The sequence below is a fragment of the Protomyctophum parallelum genome (assembly GCF_964188405.1).
Source record: "Protomyctophum parallelum genome assembly, chromosome: 10".
Lineage (NCBI taxonomy): Eukaryota > Metazoa > Chordata > Actinopteri > Myctophiformes > Myctophidae > Protomyctophum > Protomyctophum parallelum.
The window spans coordinates 39,975,003-39,993,204 of NC_139704.1; the positions used below are offsets into that span (position 1 = coordinate 39,975,003).

At 41.2% G+C, this 18,202-nt stretch overlaps 1 protein-coding gene across 1 annotated transcript in view; it reads right to left on the reverse strand.

The window, feature by feature from the left end:
- LOC310866193 (receptor-type tyrosine-protein phosphatase epsilon-like) overlaps positions 1-14,522 on the reverse strand; it is a 40,110-nt gene extending 25,588 nt beyond the window's left edge. The window contains exons 1-2 of the mRNA XM_083775643.1: positions 14,395-14,522; positions 1,688-1,937 (exon numbers count right to left, since the gene is read on the reverse strand). The gene's annotated coding sequence lies outside the window, so the exon portion shown is untranslated. The remainder of the gene's footprint in view (positions 1-1,687; positions 1,938-14,394) is intronic.
- Positions 14,523-18,202: the final 3,680 nt, after the last annotated feature.

An 18,202-nucleotide genomic window follows, 5' to 3' on the forward strand; every position in this document is an offset into this window, starting at 1 on the left:
CCGCGAGTCGTAGCTAAATCAGCATGACCCTTCAAGCATGACGCATGATAAATACATATAGGCCTTTCTGTCTGACACGACCCTGCTCTACAGCTCACTGTGATGGAATGGGCATGCATTTAAAAAATTGCATGATTTCTAAATGATTCACCATTGCGCTACCAGTGACATTGTCCACAGTAAATGTACAGATGAAAAATGACTTCACTGAGAACACTGAGAAACTGGACTGGTTCTGATTGAATGGCGTCTGAACCTCACCTGAAACCATTCAGAAATACTGTACATACCGTTATGGCATTTCCTTTTGTTGTTAGCCTACTGTACTTCTGAAAGATTTTGGAACCGGTGTCAAGAGTTTGATGTGAAAATTATACCTGGCTATCAAATGGATAGTCGCATCCTTTCTATAGTCTCAGTTTCAGTGCAAATCAATATGGCCTCAAAGGCGTATTCCACTTTGGGCATGGCGCAGGATGCATGACATCTTGTAGACAAAAAGGGCTGTTTGTTTACAAGGAGGGAGAGAGAGAGAGAACAAAGAAAGGGGTAGTAGAAACAGTCACCACGTCAGCTGTCGACCTCTGAGGAAGAGGGTAGAACCGTATAGTGTACAGTAAGTCAGTAATGTGAGGGAGAGAGTGAAAGATTAAAGAACTCTGTACTGTACTGTAGGGCTGGGTGCAATAACCGCAATACCGCCATACCGCCGGTATGTAACGCATACCGCGGTATCGGGTTCATTACCGCGGTTAAAAGAAAAAAGAACGTTTTTTTTTTAATGAAATGAAAAGTGTATCATAATAAACAGTGACGCTCAGTCAGTCTAATCATGCCAGCAACACAACAACACCAGAGGGAGTTCAAAAAACCATGTGCAACCCAGATTCGGCACAAACAAGGATTGATTGATTGATTAAAATATTTATTAATACCGCGGTAATAAACCGCCATACCGCGGTAATAAAAATCCCATACCGCCCCAGCCCTACTGTACTGTACTGTTCTTTGTACTGTACTTGACAAGGTGTTGCACACATTGTGAGCTTGTAGATCTTGTTTTGTACGTGTGTGTGTGTTAGGCTCCACAACAGTGATACTTGGTGGTGAACAAAAGGTGCTTCCGTGCTCAGACATACATACATACGCACGCACGCACGCACACACACACACGCACACACACACACACACTCACACACACACACACACAGACACACATACATACATACACATTGCTGCGTGTAGGAGTGATTAGCACCACTCAAAAAGGACGAGGCCTTTACATGGTTACTATATTCTCAAATAGAGCTCCCTGTGTTTCTCTCTGTATGCAGGCTGGACTACGTCTGCAGTAGCAGTCTGCAGTATGCATACATGCTACTACCATTAAGCCTCTTATAGTAGAGATATAAAGAACTACTGGATCTTAACAATCTCACTTTACTAACCCCGTTCACGTCTCTCTAATCACTGAATCTGGCACATGGCTCAGGTCAAAAGAATCAATCTGGAGAGATTATTTTGGAATCCAATTACTCCTCATCTCAGAGGGGAGATGGTGGAACATACAAGATCATTTCCCATTAATGGATTTCATTTCAATTGATCCCTGGGATTGATTCGGTCGAGATGAAATCAAACTGGGCCCTGGTCAGGAGCGGGGTGGGGTTGTTAATAAAAGACTTACCCGTTCCAAACAAAACCAAGCAGATCCGATATCAGTTGACCCGTCAGTCCATAGCAGCCTATGAGTCCCAGTTCCTTTACTGGTTGGGCTTCCTGGGGTTCTCCACGCTCCACCCAGCCCCCTATTCACATCCTCTCTAAGGCATTGAAACAGTAATGGATGTAGAGAAGCTTTTATTCTTCTCCTTCAACAGGAAACAACGTGGATCTGGTGACTGAAGATCTGTGTGGTCTTCAAAATGAGATGCCACCTGGAAAATTAAGTGAAAGAAAAATGGGTTAGAAAGAATACATAACAACCAAAGTTTAATAAACCAGCCCCAAGCGACCGCAGGGCTGAGACACTCTATACCGGAATAATGTCACTTCATTATGTCAGCACTACAGCGGAGCGGACAGACGGTGAAATCTCTACCGAAATCCTGATGTCACTCGCTCATCCCCTGGTCCAGGGTCGTAAAAGTTTCATTTTAAATTGTCTCATATAATATATATATAATATATGTGTCATCACAACAGTCAGTCAGTGATATTTGATAGTGTCTGTTTATAGCGAAATGTTTAATAATTCGACGGCAGTAACATTAGCGTTTTCTCTCAGTCAGTTGATTCTTTATTTCCATATGAGCCAAACCACCGCCCGCAATCATTTGTTTATTTTTGGAACACAGTTCTTATTTGACGCGATATGAAAAAGTTGAGCTCCTGTCACTTTGGGGGATGCCTCCCTCCGTACAGATAAACTTCTCAAAATGTTCGCCAGCTCAGTGGCCTTGTGGTTAGAGTGTCCGCCCTGAAACTGGGAGGTCTGGGTTCGATCCCCGGCCGGGTCATACCAAAGACTGTAAAAATGGGACCCAGTGCCTCCCTGCTTGACACTCAGCATCAAAGGGTTGGATTGGGGGTCAAATCTACTAATCAAATGATTCCCGAGGGCGGCACGGCTGCAGCTCACCGCTCCTTGGCTGCGGCTCACCGCTCCAAGATATGGGTCAAATGCGGAGAACGAATTTCACTGTGGTAACGTGTGTGACAAATCGTATGACTTTGACTTACATGTCTTACATGTACTTGATGTACAGAAACAAGGTTGTTTCTGAGGACATTTCTCAATGCACTTTCGCACAAAATACAGAAATGCAACAGTACTAAACTAAAACATGAAAACTTACAAGCCAAGGCTCTTCAAAGCACACGTGAGGAGGAAAAGGGCAGCATTACAGGCAAGAGTAACCATGAGAGTAACAGGCAAGCATTACAGGTAGCAGCGTGACAGAAGCAGCGTTACAGGAAAGCGTGACTGCTTCTGCGTTCAGAGCGTGTGACGGAAACATTACAGGCTTTGGCATGACAGGCTTCCTGCACGTTTTCATAGTAACTGCGATTTGCTGTCGCAATAAAATAAAAAAACAGCCCAAGGGATGTGATAAGGCAGATTTTTCGGTAACAGGTACGCTCGCCCCTTTTCCATCTCTCCCCACTACTCTACCTAGCTGTAAATAACAAACATAATTCATGTTTGTGATTATTTAAAAGGTATTATATGAATTTATCATTGTTAAGTTCACAATGTATATCCACGGGCATAATAGCATGATGATGCCATTACAAAACTTGGGCTACATGGAATAAATGTGATGAATAAAACGAAATTAACTGCTAGAAGGTCCTAAATTAACTTAATTAATGTTGTTGTTCTTTCAAAATTAGAGTATAGAGATCGACTACTATGCAATCAAATAAATCTGTATACAAGATAATTTCAGATTTCAGAGAGGGAGGGAAATACTAAATTAACTGTTAACTACATTTAAAAAAATCGTGGGGCGAGTTGGTAAAGGGGCGAGCAGTCTCGTATTCGATTTTTCCCTGACTCACTGTTTGTGACCAACTACAGAGACCAATCTCTAGAAAAGAGCACAACAGATACTAGATGGAGTGGGAGTCGTCTGCATTGCATCTGTGAAGAATATGGGACTTTTCACTGCTCATGCAGGAGAGAGAGTGTTCTGTGAGCCTGTGGTGAACCAAATTAAGTAAGCTATTTATTTACCTGGCTTACAAAGAAAAACATCTTACCAACAGACAATGTTTCCCTAGCAGTGTTTGCCATGCACAGCTTGGACACACGTCCTGCACGTGCACACACACGCATGCATGCACGCACGCACGCACGCACACGCACACACACACACACACACACACACACACACACACACACACACACACACGCCTTGTTTTCAAAAGAACGTCTGATGATCAAATCAACATCATCAAAGCGAATAATGTTCGAGAACAAATAAAAATGTTACCAGTGCGTTCCCATGAATCTGGATACACTGCACACACGGCATATGGATGAATTAGAGCCCCCTCGTCTCAACTCAGTCTAGATAGACAAAGCCTTTACTGTGGAGTTATTCTGTTGCCCTGCTTGTGTCTGAGAAAGAAAGCATGCCTCTTAGCGCCCACTCACTCCCCCCCACTCTCCCAGGGTGCCTCTGCCCACAGGTGTGAGACACAAAGGCATATTGTTAGCACTTGGCCACTGTAACACAACAAGAGCAGAAAAACAGAGGAGAGGGGAGGTGAGTCAGTCACTGGGCCCCAGCTGGACAAGCCCACTTGGTCAGACTTGTGGCAAAGAAAATTGGTCACTGATAATCAACAACCTCAGGAGAGCTGCACTTTCTCCTCCACTCCATACTGCATTTTTTAATTATATAACAGCCATTATAAAACATTGTACAGTGTACCTGTAACCAAATGCTATACAGTAATCAACTCTAGTGCCCCTTTGCAGATTTAGTGCCATAACCTAACCTTAACAATCTAAGCTGAACATGTTTTGATTTATTTAGTTTTTGACTTTGACTCCTTTTACCTGTGACTCTCCTGTCTTTCAACCTTGTTATTGTTGATCATAAGGATTAAATAATAGGTTTATCTTATTATCTTATCTTAGAGCTGTTAATCAATAATGGGGTATGCTTGAATAAGTAAGCTATTTGCCAATTTGCGGGAATGAAGCAGCAGAATATAATTAATGTGTGTCATTATAGAACATAAATATGCCCTCCAGATGAAGATCCAGAGTATGTTACAAACAAATTCTATTTTAATTAGTCTATGCAGTACACACAGTCACACACACAAAGTCTATTCAAATATATGACTAATGTTATGTCTACAAACAGTATCTGCTTTTAAAGCCAAACCGCAGGAAGTGACATACAGCTGAATAACACTTATGAATAAGTATAACTACAATATTTATTCTCATGGTATGCAGTCAAATATGATTCTACTAATGTAACAAACAAATGAGGATTGCAGATGAGGCAGCAACTTGTGTGAAGCCGTATAATACGTTGATTATTCTCGGATCTCCCTTATTACAAGTTTTACCTTTACTTGTCAAACCTGTACTGTCTATCACTAGTGTTAATTAAACTCAGAGTGTACACATGGAACCAAATGGACCCCAAATGGATCCATTTGTACGCTCTCTGATTTGACTGTGTATAATGATTAAATAGATCAAGCTAAAGCCATGGATGCCATGCAAACACTAACTCCATCCCATAATCTAAATCTGCCAGTCAAGGATGAATCTATCTGGACAGAAATCGCCGCGCAAGCGTTGTCCTCTTGGTCTGTGGAGGGAGGCATTTCATTATTGCATTTCATTTTTCAACTTCCCGGTGGAAATCGACAACATCTGATACGGATGCTGTTATTTAAAGAGATGGAAGCTGTTACGAGGTTAAATGAAGTTCAGTCAGCATGCGGCAGAAAGATGACATTCGTAATAAATATTTAATTATTAATGATGATAATTGTACAAACTAGGCTATATTTATTTTTCAGTTGCATAATAATATTCTCTATAAAAGGGATGTGCTTCAGGATAATACAGCTGAAAGGATACAAACTGGGAGAAGTTGCTCATATTTCACCTCATGGGAAACTATCATGGTTTAAATAGTATTTTTCTGCTTTGGGCCTGAGATGATTGAATCCAAATGAAAAGGTTTAATGCAGACAGTTTGCAGGCACATACTGCACTTCCTACTGTGCCTCTCCACTAACCATTGACTAAAAAGGAAGACATGTGCCAGCCATTAAAGTTTCATTGGAGTATAGTCATTTTCCAGCACCCTGTGGCTAAATAATTAATTTATACCCAAATATGCCACGCTGAGGAAACTACTGTACTCTGCCTGCACAGAATGCACACTAGTTAAAGGCTCTTTTCATTATGCTGTAAAGAATATAATGACACTATTTGGGATTTTAAGTCTGTGGAAGTCATTCAAAATGCATGAATCCTGAATTTGAATTAATTCAATATTCAAACGAATTGTCTCATCTTTAGAGATCATATCATAATCATATGGTGCAGTAATGCAGGTTCAGTGGGTCCAGTAAATTTAATCTGCAGTGAATACAATAATACAGTATGTTACAGTAGCTATTGATGCTGGTCTTTATGAAGTGGAAGCGACGAAGGAGCTGGGCTCGTCTGAGGACGACCTAGAGAGAACGTTTTTCTCTTGAGTTGTGTTTTGTTTTACGGTGAAATTCAGTACAGTAGGTTTTTAAATAGGACAAATGTATGATCCTTATTATAATGATTATTGAGAGTAAATCGCGATAAAAAGATTGTTCATGTCATCTGCACCCCTGCCCTCATTGTCCTAGTTGTTCTTCACTGTCCTCTCTATGCCAATTAAGCTCAAATCAAGTTCAGCCTATTGTCATGATACAATGATTTTGGCAGCCTTCCAGCAATGTTTGATGCAGCAGCACAGGACATATTAAAAACAAAACAGATATCAATAAATAATGGTTACTGATGCTACAGTAAAGCACTGTGTTGCCTCTTATAATCAGGAATCATTGCACCAAAAGGAATAATGCACTTAACACAGGAGTGATATCAAGGTGGTAAAGTGCTGAGTGTTGCATGGGTGGGGGTGTTGAGTAGTGAGTCTTTGGGGCTGCCGGGGAAAGAGATTGTTGCAGATGTCGTCAATGCCTGGTAGTTAAATGTGTCCTGATGATTTGTCGGGCAGTTTTAACTATACCCGTTGTGATACGCGTAGTGTTGTGATAATAAATACATAAATAAATGATTTAATATAACTGATTTTTTAAACGTAAAGAGCAGTTCTGGAAGGACTGTAGCACGCCACATTGCTAACAGAAATAAAAGCTAAATGGTCTGCACATTTCTTTGGCACCTTAAACCAGAGTGCAGATTCATTGCATGCGTTACATTCACCTAGTCACACGTACACTGTGTCACACGTACGATGGAAGTAAGGCAGAAACCTTAGGGGTTCAGTGTCTTGCACAAGGACACTGCAACACGGAAACAAGAGGCCTGGGATCGAACCGGGAACCTTCAGTTTCCCAGACGGTCATACCTTCTGGGCCACTGCCGCAAATGTTCTCCAGATCGGCTAAAAAGCATCGACAGCGCAATATAGGATGTGGGTGGATGAGGAGAGTTTAAACCTCAACTTTACTCTAGTGATCTCCACCCTTGAGTTTGAGGGCACTGGAAAATGACACTTCTGGGCCACAGTTTAGGCGGGACCGAGGACCAGAAAGCATAATCATTGCAATTACAACTCCACCACTCCTCCGGCTCCTACTGCAGCATAACACAGGCTACGAAAAGAAAATGATCAGAGAGATCATGTTCCCTTTGCCAGGATTCTGTTAACAATGTAAACATTTTTTGCATAATTTTAAAACAGGTTATATAATCGGACTGCTATAGTACACTCAGGCTTCCATTAAGAACGTCTTATGTTATGACTAAACCCATGCGGTAATACAGAATTTGGCCTCGCTCTGCACCCTTTCGTATTATGGAAGCCGTGCTGAACGCACACACCTTATGGCATACCACATTCCTGCAAATTTTAGCATTGGGGGAATGTCCATACGTATGTTAATTATATTCGCTTTGCGCAATTTGCTATTAAGCCCCCTAAAAACACTTGCAATGCGCATACCGATTACACCTGGGTCTGACCACCTCTTAAATGCAAAGACAATGTTTGATTTGACGCGAAAGCTCTCTGTGCGCTTCTCAGCGGTGGTGGTGCCATGTCTGTTTATTATAAGCGACTTTGGGCTTCTTTTTCTGTAAAGTTGCTTGTGAATATTGGTAGTTGTGGTTGCTTTTCTTGTTTCTAAAGTGCTTATTTGGGCTTTTCTGATAATGTTGTTTAAACCAGTGCTCCTCACACAGTGACATTGCCATGTCAAGGACCACCAGATGAAGCTTGTAAATGGGCACCAGTGCCACATTGACACAAAGGGTGCCAATCATCTATGAGATCCCCCACATTTAATAAATTACATTCTGCACAGCACATTCTATACATTCATTAAAACTATGAACTCTGACTGCATGCAGTGCATGGGGATTTATATTTATAATGATCATTATAACAATGTGCAAGAAAATATTTAAAAAGAAGGAACAACTTTATATTTGTGGACAATCAAAATATGTTGGAAATTTGAATGTGGTGTCATTAAAATTAATCTTGATATGGCAGACTCACTATCTAGAAAATAAAAACATGGCACTTCATTTCTATGAGACATGGCAACAGCATGCGCCTGCTGCCAGCACAGCTTTTTTCATTTTTTTAAATCAGAAACGGCTGTAATTCTTTCATTTCTCAACCTTTTTTAAAATGAATACATCTCCATAATCCTTGGGAGGTTTGCTTTCATTCGCTCATTCGTATCACACCCGATTAAATTCTACTCCAGTAAAATGCTATAAAGCGAAGACCATGCCATTACACACTGCAGTGACTGCAGGTGAAGCTTATTCTTACATGAATCGAATTAAGTAAAATAAAATAAAAATAAACTTCAGCTGTTTTTCCATAGAAACAAATAAGAGCGTGTGTGCAACAGTGCATATACATCATGCAATATCTTTGTCCTTGTCGGGTCCCCTGCCGTCTTGTCTTTCATAAGAATTGTCCATAATTCTCTCATTTCTCAACCTTTAAAAAAAAAATGAAAACATCTCCATAATCCTTAGGAATCTTGCTTTCATTCTCTGTATGATACATTATGCTATTGTAATCCATATATCACGCGAAATTGTATGTTCGGGTTAGACGATTCTGGGAACATTATGCATGCGGATTGACAGCCTATATGCTGCGTATATACTCGCAGTTCCATTCCGATCTGAAAGGTATACAGTTGGTGCCATTTCAAATGCTTAGTTATTCATTTATGAATCAAATGAACTAGAATTTACAGCTGTTTTCCAATGCTTAGAACAGAAACAAATGAAGTGATGTCTCCCTCCCTTGTATAGCCTACAGCTGCCACTGTAGGCTATACAGTTACTTAACAAGTTACTTAACAAAATAGAGACATAGGCCTACAAGCTATGCACATCATGGCTGTGACAGCTTGTGGATCTGTTCTTTTGAGGCACAAAGGTGACAGCATGCAGTGCAATAGGAATAATTAACCCAAATGTGACAAAGTCATGTCATGTCTATGGTGCCTGCCTGCAAAAATGTAATACCACTCGCATGCTATTAAAGCAAAGCCGAATTTGCGCATAACGTATGTGGGATCATCTGACTGTGAAAGTGAATGGTACGGCCATGTTGAATGGGTGGATGGCGGAGACGCCCTAAACACACAAACGACTAATTCAAGGCCGTTTTGCACACGCCACAGGTGTGCGTAGTGTCCCTAGGCTAATAATCTATATTAAAATAGGGTAATGATTCAGACATAACCATATATAGAGAGGGCATGCAGTGGCCAGTCACTATGACTCAGACATAACCATGTCACATACTGTACCCATACAGTACACTGGTATGGGCATATACTGATGACATCATCAGTGGCGTAACATCATGGTGATGGGCCCCGGTGCAGCTGCACCGGTTGTACCGTCAATATTTACCCCACTGGACATCATGGTCTCTGGGCATAAAAAAGACAAGGAATGCCAGATACAGAGATCTCCATATATGGCTATATCGGTCCGATTGGAGGTGCGATGTAGGTGTGAGGGCCCCGTAGCGGCCTGAACTCTAGATGTGAAAGCATGTTGATCGACTATTTTTGTCGCAAATCTTTGGTCTGAACTACCAACTAGGGCTGCAGCAGTTAATCAACACTTTATTAAAATAAATCCCTATTGTCATCATCATTATAGGCAAAAGGTTACTACCTAACTATTTAATTGTGAAGATAGCCAGCCAGAAGTATAAAATAATTGATTGATTTGTTGATATATTTTGTATTATGCTTCTCGATTATTCAATAAATTGAAAGAGTAATCGATAGAATAATCGCTAAGGAGATAATTGATAGTTGCAGCCCTATTACCAACCCCACAGTGAGTTGCTTGTTGTAGCTGGGTTCCCTCACCATCATGAGCTCAAACGGCCCTTTGTGCCACAGAGTGCAGTCGCGCTCATTAAAATGTCCAGTCACTTCCTTCTCTTACCATCATAGACTCAGTGACAATGACAACTGACAACATATTCTGTGTACTTCCTCTCCTCATAGCAAATAATGCCAACAAGATAAGCTTTGGTATCTGTTGAAACAGTTAGCCAATACAGTAAGCTGAGGAGCTCTCAGTAGACATATCAGAGATAATATGGTTGCACAATCATTTCCTAGTATGTGGAAATGGCCATATTGCCTGCATTGCATGGTCCAGATAAGAACATACTGCTGATGATCGGTTGATAACATTCGAAGCGGGTGACAATTGTTGCAAAACTTTGCGAGATATTCAAACTATAATTATTTTAACAGCTGTTGCTCATTGTCCTCATGTCCACATCATTCGACCATGTCGATGAGAACACCATTGACAATATGAATAATAATGCATAATCATGATTAAGATATTTTCGGGATTATCATTTTAGCCATAATCATGCAGCCTTTTATCATATATATATAATAACTGCGCTGTTGCGTGAAATGTGAGCCCCATTCAGCCAACCATTAAAGGAGCAGCAGGCTCCTCAAATGTCTTTCCCACGCATTTCATCATCAAGATTAAAAGGAATCTTTGTAGTTGGCAGGCCAGTCCCCTCACACCACTCTCACTGCAGAGACACAGCACTGGAGAAGGCTTATCAGTTTATCCTGTGGTGACAAATGGCTTGTATAACTTGACACAGTGTTCAACACTTCTGTTTGCCATGATTGCTATACCAAAACAAAACACAACGTGCTGCCGCTCGCCTCACTCCATTTTCATCTCCAGGTGAAAATGAGCAAAGGTTAGGGGCATTGGACATCATATATTTCCTACATGAATGCATGTGCACATTTAAAGTCCCCCCTCTATTTTTGAGGGGCTCTAGCCCCTCCTATGTCCAACTTTGAGCGTTTGTGTAAACACAAACATTGTGTTAACACAAACATTGAATGCCCAGCTTTGAGTGTTTGTGTGAACACAAACATTGAAGACAATAGCAAGGACACAAATTGTGATTGGCCGGAATGAGATGATGTATGATGATAAGAGCGCCCTCACTTCACATGGGTGTGATTTCTTTCTATACAAATACTGTACACGTATTCCCTTTTTTCTAACTGTGTATTTGAGGATTATTGTTTTGCATAGATTGTATATTTGTATGTCTTTAAATGTTTTTGATGAATTGAAAATGGAGGACCCTGATGTAACCTAACCTAACTTGTACCCATTCTGCAATCTGTTAATAACCTTTTCAATCAATCAATACAATCTACGAGGGTAAAACATGGAAGACCTCACATTAATGACAGGCAGCAGCTGGCAGGTAGTAACATGAAAGCAATTTACAATAGTTATAATTTTTAACTGTGAATGTGATTATCCGGAAACTCGTAAAATTTCTCTCAAATTTATGAGCCCAGATCATCCACATTGACAAAAAATAACAACATTTTGCACTGTGAGGGCTATAAATGTGCAAATGATAACCATGACGACAGTTAAGATAATCAAATGCGCAATGATCAAGAACTAGGAACACAAGACGCTTGTTGTTACTTGTTGGTATTTTACTCTATTAAGCCATTTTGTTCTACGAACTACGTCATTCAAAGGTTAACTCCTTTTCAAGACCACTGCAAAGATTTAAATGAAAGCTCTCTTGTCGAAAGCCAGAATAATTATGATGGAGAAGACATCAAGATTAGCAAAACACTATGACGTAAACCTCTTAAGCCCTATATACCGTACTTTGTTATGCGACAAATAGGGAATAGGGAATAGTCAATCTACAAGGCAAGCGCACAACCTGTCGCGATCATGTGACGCATTGTGAGCCAGTGGATCTACTATTTTCGCTATTTTTTAACATGTCCCCCCTATAATGATGTGCTCAAAATAAGGATGCCATGGGTTAATGTGGTTAACGCCGGCTGCACTGTCTCTGGCTGTGAGGAAATTAGATAATACTATAGATAACACAATCAGTAGAAATGATAAACAGGTCTTCTCGGTAAGCAAGGGGGGGGGGGGGGGGGAGTGGTGAGAGGTAAAGCAAGGTGAGGAGGGGACAGGAGAGGAAAGAAGACGAGGGGATGGGAAACAAGGGGATGAGGGTATAGAGGAGATAGTTGGTATGTGTTCACAGCCATGCCATCACACAAGCAAACCACACAGAGAGAAGTTCGTATGTACTGACCTACAGTACAGCTGACCAGCTGACCCCAGCATATGGCACTTATCCTGGAAATGGACTACTCTATACATTTGCATTCCCTCGTCTCGTTTCTATTCCCCATACTCTCATCGTCGCCAATCTCATCTGTGTGTCATGTTTGGGACCCAAACTAAAACAACGTATTGGTGCGGTGCCTCACTCCCTTTTCATTGTTTTTCACAAGTTTTTTATTATTAAAAAATGGAAAGTAATTGTAAACATTTTATAACAAACAAACAAACAAAGCTCGCAACTTGGCGCAAAGCGACGTGCTGTGCGCTTGTAGATCTGCTATTTTCACTCATTTGGATCCCAAGCGAACTTAAAGTTTGGGAACCACTGATCTACATGGCCTTTTGAAATATTAAGACAGGCGAAACGGTCACGGGGAAAATGCCCTGCATATATGTAGTGCAATAAGCTTACATCTACAGTACAGTATGTGCTGTTCACATAAAGTACTGTATCTGCTGGGATTTGATTATGTGCAGTGCAATGCTTACTGTACTGTATGATTGCTTTAAACCAGCAGCAGAATATGATCTGCCATATGAACCGTATATCTGTTTAAGTGCATGCATGTTCATGTTGAGGCAAAAACCAGGTCATTGCTTGCTATATTATAGTATTCATGTCATGACTGGGGTGTTTTGCAATTGTAAAATGAACATCATGCCTTCTGGGTCATTTAATCAGGAGTTGAACTGAATGATGGGTTGCTATGAATGAGGTTATGGTGAATATAGTAGTTCGTTTTAAAAGTTGCAAAACGTATCAGTCTAAACGGCAAAGTCAGGCTGCCTGCCTACCTACCCTGACTGCACATCTCTGCAGAGTCTTCACTGACTGTATAGAGTATAGGCTATCTCTGCATCATCCAACAGCAACAGTCCACCGAAACATGATTGAATTCCTTCCAACCTGTGTTTCTCTGCTCACAGAAGTATAGACACCTGCACATCTGCACTGCAGGCTGGAGGTGGAGGACAAAACTGTCTAAAGTCATGGATGGATAGGCTAGCTATATAGCCAAACTGGGCTCAGTCTGGCCTCATAGGATATATTATATTACACACACACACACACACACACACACACACACACACACACACACACACACTATTGAATTGACTTGCTCCTATTCTGTATTAATCACTATTCCCACATGATCATCTAGAAGCACACTGCCACATTACCTTTATGCCAGCTGACAGCTGCCATGTAGCCTACATACCATGCTGAATGCTCGCCCTCTGTTCTGACCATAGAGGTTCTGACCCATAGCCTTAAGCACACCTTTACAGGACACGTGCTGCCTAGAAGAGGAGGAGGCTACTGGGCCTCAATAGTAGCCTGGACGTGGCTCCTCTTCCACGTTTTATGTCTAGACTGATGAAAGACATCCGCAACCAATTAGGTTTCTCTCTATGATCGACATTTTTGCAGCTAAAACAGCTGGTATCCTATAGATCTAATACAATAACTGTCTATATTCACAAATAAAATAAACAACAACATAATTCATGCTCGGTGAAGCTGAAGCATCTACTGTATATAGAGTCGCAAGGGGTGTGGATTTGCTCCACTAACACTAACCCACATAGTATTACTGTAGTGTAGCCCCCTGTAGCCGGCACGGCAGCTGTGTAGGCTATACGTCCCATCCCCGCAACCTACATTTTATCATTCCGAAGTCCGAATCCAAGGATGCTAAAAGTAGGCTACTATAACGAAATGGTTTCTATTCGCCTGCGTACAGTGGAATGCAAGGTGTTTTGAAAACGATGTTGCTTCATGTAGCCCACAAGCGGAGCGCACTGTAGCCTACTGCAATCCAGAGCCAACGCAGCGCATCGTAAGGTTTAGAAACATGGTTAAAATTGTCACAAAATAGAAAATGGCATGGTAGTTCACACATGAACGCTGTTTTAAAACGTTTATAAGCATGTTGTTGCCGCGGTAAGCGAAGACCTACCGTTGTTGCGGCTGAGGTTGATCACCGTCAGCACAAATTCCGATGCCAGCTTCTTGCTCGTGAGTTAGGCTATTTTATTAATAGGAGGGGAGAAATAATCATATTCTAAATCTGTTGACGTATGGTGATGAATAGATCATGTTCCCTGCGCTGCTGCCGCAAAGCTCCAAAGGATGCGATTTCCCTTTCTTGGCCGGTGGACCTTTAGACAGCCTCCCTTCTGCGTTACAGAGAGACCCTCCCCCGGGGTTTAAATCACCATGTATCAGGTGGGCGCTACAGTATCTCTCACATTCCGACATCAGACCGGATTGGTCAAGGGCCAAATGCTACTGTGAGATTCTGCTTGTCATGTTTTTATTTTATTTTTCTCGTGTATTTCACTTCCCATCAGTGACACTGTTTAAGAATGACATTTAGTGTATGACATTCCCTTGATAGGCCTGCAATAAACATTTCAAATAGCCTAATGTTGTTTTCTGGAGGAAAATAAATCAATGCTGTGTGAATGCTTTTCTTGGTATTACCGAATGGTATTTGCCAAACCAAATGTCAGTTTTGAAAGGCACCCAGAAAAGATAGAAATATTAACCTTTAAAAGGGAAAGCCAATAGTGTGCGCCTCAACGCTGCCTGATACAAAGAAATTGAAAATGAAATTCATTTTTTGTTTTACTGCCCTTTATATGAAGAGTTAAGACATGTATTGTTTTGTAAGATGACAACCATCTGTGCTGGCTTTTTCTGGACTATGAGAAGCTGGAGTTTTGTTTTGGGAGGGGTATTTTTGCTTTGGCAGATAACAGAAAATTGTCATACAGCCAATTTGCCAGTATAGAGCCATCTGCTGGCAAACACTGTCACTTTGTCAGTCAAGACAAAACCAGCTCCTCATGGGTGGCAGTGGCAGGGAGATGCATATCTGAGGATTAAAGTAAGTAGACCTATAGCTGATTGAATTATTATGAAGCCATAAGTAAAAATGCATGGATCCGAAAGACCAACATGTAAAGGTGCTCCAAGTGATACTTAATTATTTTTTATTTTTATAGCCTAATCTAGTGTAACAGCCTATGGCCAGGCTATCCTTTAAAGTTTAAACGATACACTTTCAGGTGGGTCATAATGTCATCCAATCAGGAGAGAACGCATTTATCAGTTTCCATGTGTGTGCAATCTAATCATCAGGGCCTATATTATCTGTATTATAGGCTATCAGTTGATTTCAGATTTTATTTTACTGAATGTCGCCCCCACTGGTCGCCTTGGGAAATGGCACCATAGTTTCCTTTAATTAGGCCACAGTTGTGCGCTACAGTATGTGCAGCTGTGGTGAGTGACTGTACGAAAATGCCAAAGAAACAGATTTTAACCGCTCTCTCGTTCGTACACGCACAGTGGTGTGCAGTGTGCACTGTGCTGTGGATTTTTTAACTAGTAGGCTAGGGCTGTATTTTATTAATGACGTCACGTGCACACTGACACAGCTACTCAGACAGCCTATCGCAGATGAAAGACAGAAAGAAATAAAAGGTGCCATGGAATTATTTGTTAATTTGAACTGTCTGTCTGGTCTGGTCTGGAGCCAGCTGTTCTTGTTTTGTTTTTTTAAACTTTGACACGCTAATTAGCCTACCTATACTTACAACTATCCTGCCACAATCAACGGTTTCAATTCATCAAGTCATCAACAAACGCAGTGAGTAAAACAAGACAGCCCAACAACTTGCCCAAGTCAATTAAGTCTCAGACTAAAGTCTGGCGTTTAAAATGCACATTTTGGCCTACACAGTAGTATAGTAGTATTCAGTATTTTAGCTGTGACGTGAGCGCCCCCTCCTGAGATACTTCCGGGTCCTACTTTTGTGTCGCTTTTGTGTCCCCATGGAGTTATACTGTGACGCTCCGTCGGACTAAATCTGAGACGAAAACAACCACGAAAGTCTAATTTTACCGCTTTCCTCGCAACAACAAAGCTGCGCTGCTCTCACAAATCTGACAGTGACAGGCCGTCTGTCCCACATGGAATACTATCGCCATTTTATTTTATTGTGTCAAATAAATCCTCATAATGCAAACTAGATTCAACATACTCAAGCCTGCACACATTCTAAATATAGGCCTACCCCAGAAATATTTTACCGATCAAATGGACTGTTGCCACCTTCAATAATAATGATAATAATAGTCTTTATTGTCTCCACTGTCCACATCATATATTTTTGTTGTCATGGACAGTTTGGACACTTGTACAAAACATTAATAATTCCACTCGAGTTGGAAGCATTACAGTAAGACCCATTTTAACCCTCAATGGCATTGGCTTCCTTTCTGAAAAATAACGTCACTGTAAAAAGATTCACGCGTTTAGATATTCAATTTACAATGAGAAGCGGACGGGAGCTGGTGCCACTTGAACCCGGACGTAACGTAGCACTACAAAAAGACGTCGGACTTAAATACTGAATGGTAGCCTACTGTGGGTGACTTTACTGTGGGTGAAAAATATTAGGGACAAACCATGTGCAACCCAGATTCAACACAAACAAGGGATTAAATTAATTTCTCTCCTATGCCACCAAAATGTGGAACGCCTTACCAACAGTCATTAAGACATGCAAATCCTTTGACTCCTTCAAAACCCTCTCAAAGGGCACCTATGGACGGCTGCAATTCGAAACTGGCCCCGTAAAACCTGAATCCCCCACCCACCCCTTTTACCCCTCACTGCATATGTTTATTTCCCTTAATTACCTCCTCTATGATTATTTCCTGTTCTTGGCTATATAGAAGTGTATATTTGTACGTCTCTAAATGTTATGATGAATTTAACATGGTGGACCCTATTGTAAACAAGTGTAATGCTTTATGGTGTCGTCCACAGTTAACAGTTTTGTATTGAGTTGTGCTTGAAATGTACTGTAATTCTCCAATATGTTAATAAATACTTCAATCAATCAATCAATTAATGTAGCTATAGCCTTTGTCCTTTAGCATGTAAGAAATTAAGTTTTGGGGGCATGGTGGCACAGTCCGTAGTGCTGTCGCCTTATAGATCCTGGGTTCGATTCCCGCTGTGTGTGCTGGGGGCGTGTTCTCTCCTCCGCGTCATCAGTGCCCATACCTGAAAGGGCGAAAGGGCCTTTCTGTGTGGAGTTTGCATGTTCCCCCCGTGTCCCCCAGGGTAGGTAGTGGGTACCCTCACAAAAAACATACAGTAATCCTGGTCTCTAAACTGCCTCCCCCTGGCCAGCTGGGGCGCCTGATGGAGGGGAAAGGAACTGGTTGGAATAACGTGTTCCCTCCACGAGCTAGGTCCAACCAGGGAAACTCCCCTCTGTCAGGCGTAAAGGAGCAACTTGGACACTCATGCATGAAGGAAGCATGAGTTCAAGTCCGTTGCTCTCCCCAGGTTGGAACTTGGCACAGGGGGGAAAATGGCTTACAAAATCGTGGGATAAAAAAATAAATAATAATAATAATAATTAATTAAGTTTTGGTTTGGGGCTGAGAAATCTCCTGCTGCATGTCCATAGATGGATTTAGAATATCCTGATCAGAATCATATATGCCAGGGGCGTGTGTTTTTGTTGATCATAATTATTCAACTTGTTGGTAATATTTCAGGCTCTAATATTCCAGGTTTGCATAGCCTAATTGGTACTACAAAACATGCACCCATAGACATTCCCTTTAAAATAAACAATTGTATATATATATTTTTTTTACTTTTATTTTTATCCCATGATTTTGTAACCCATTTTTCACCCAGTGCCAATTGCCTATAAACTGTAATCCTGGGCGCTACT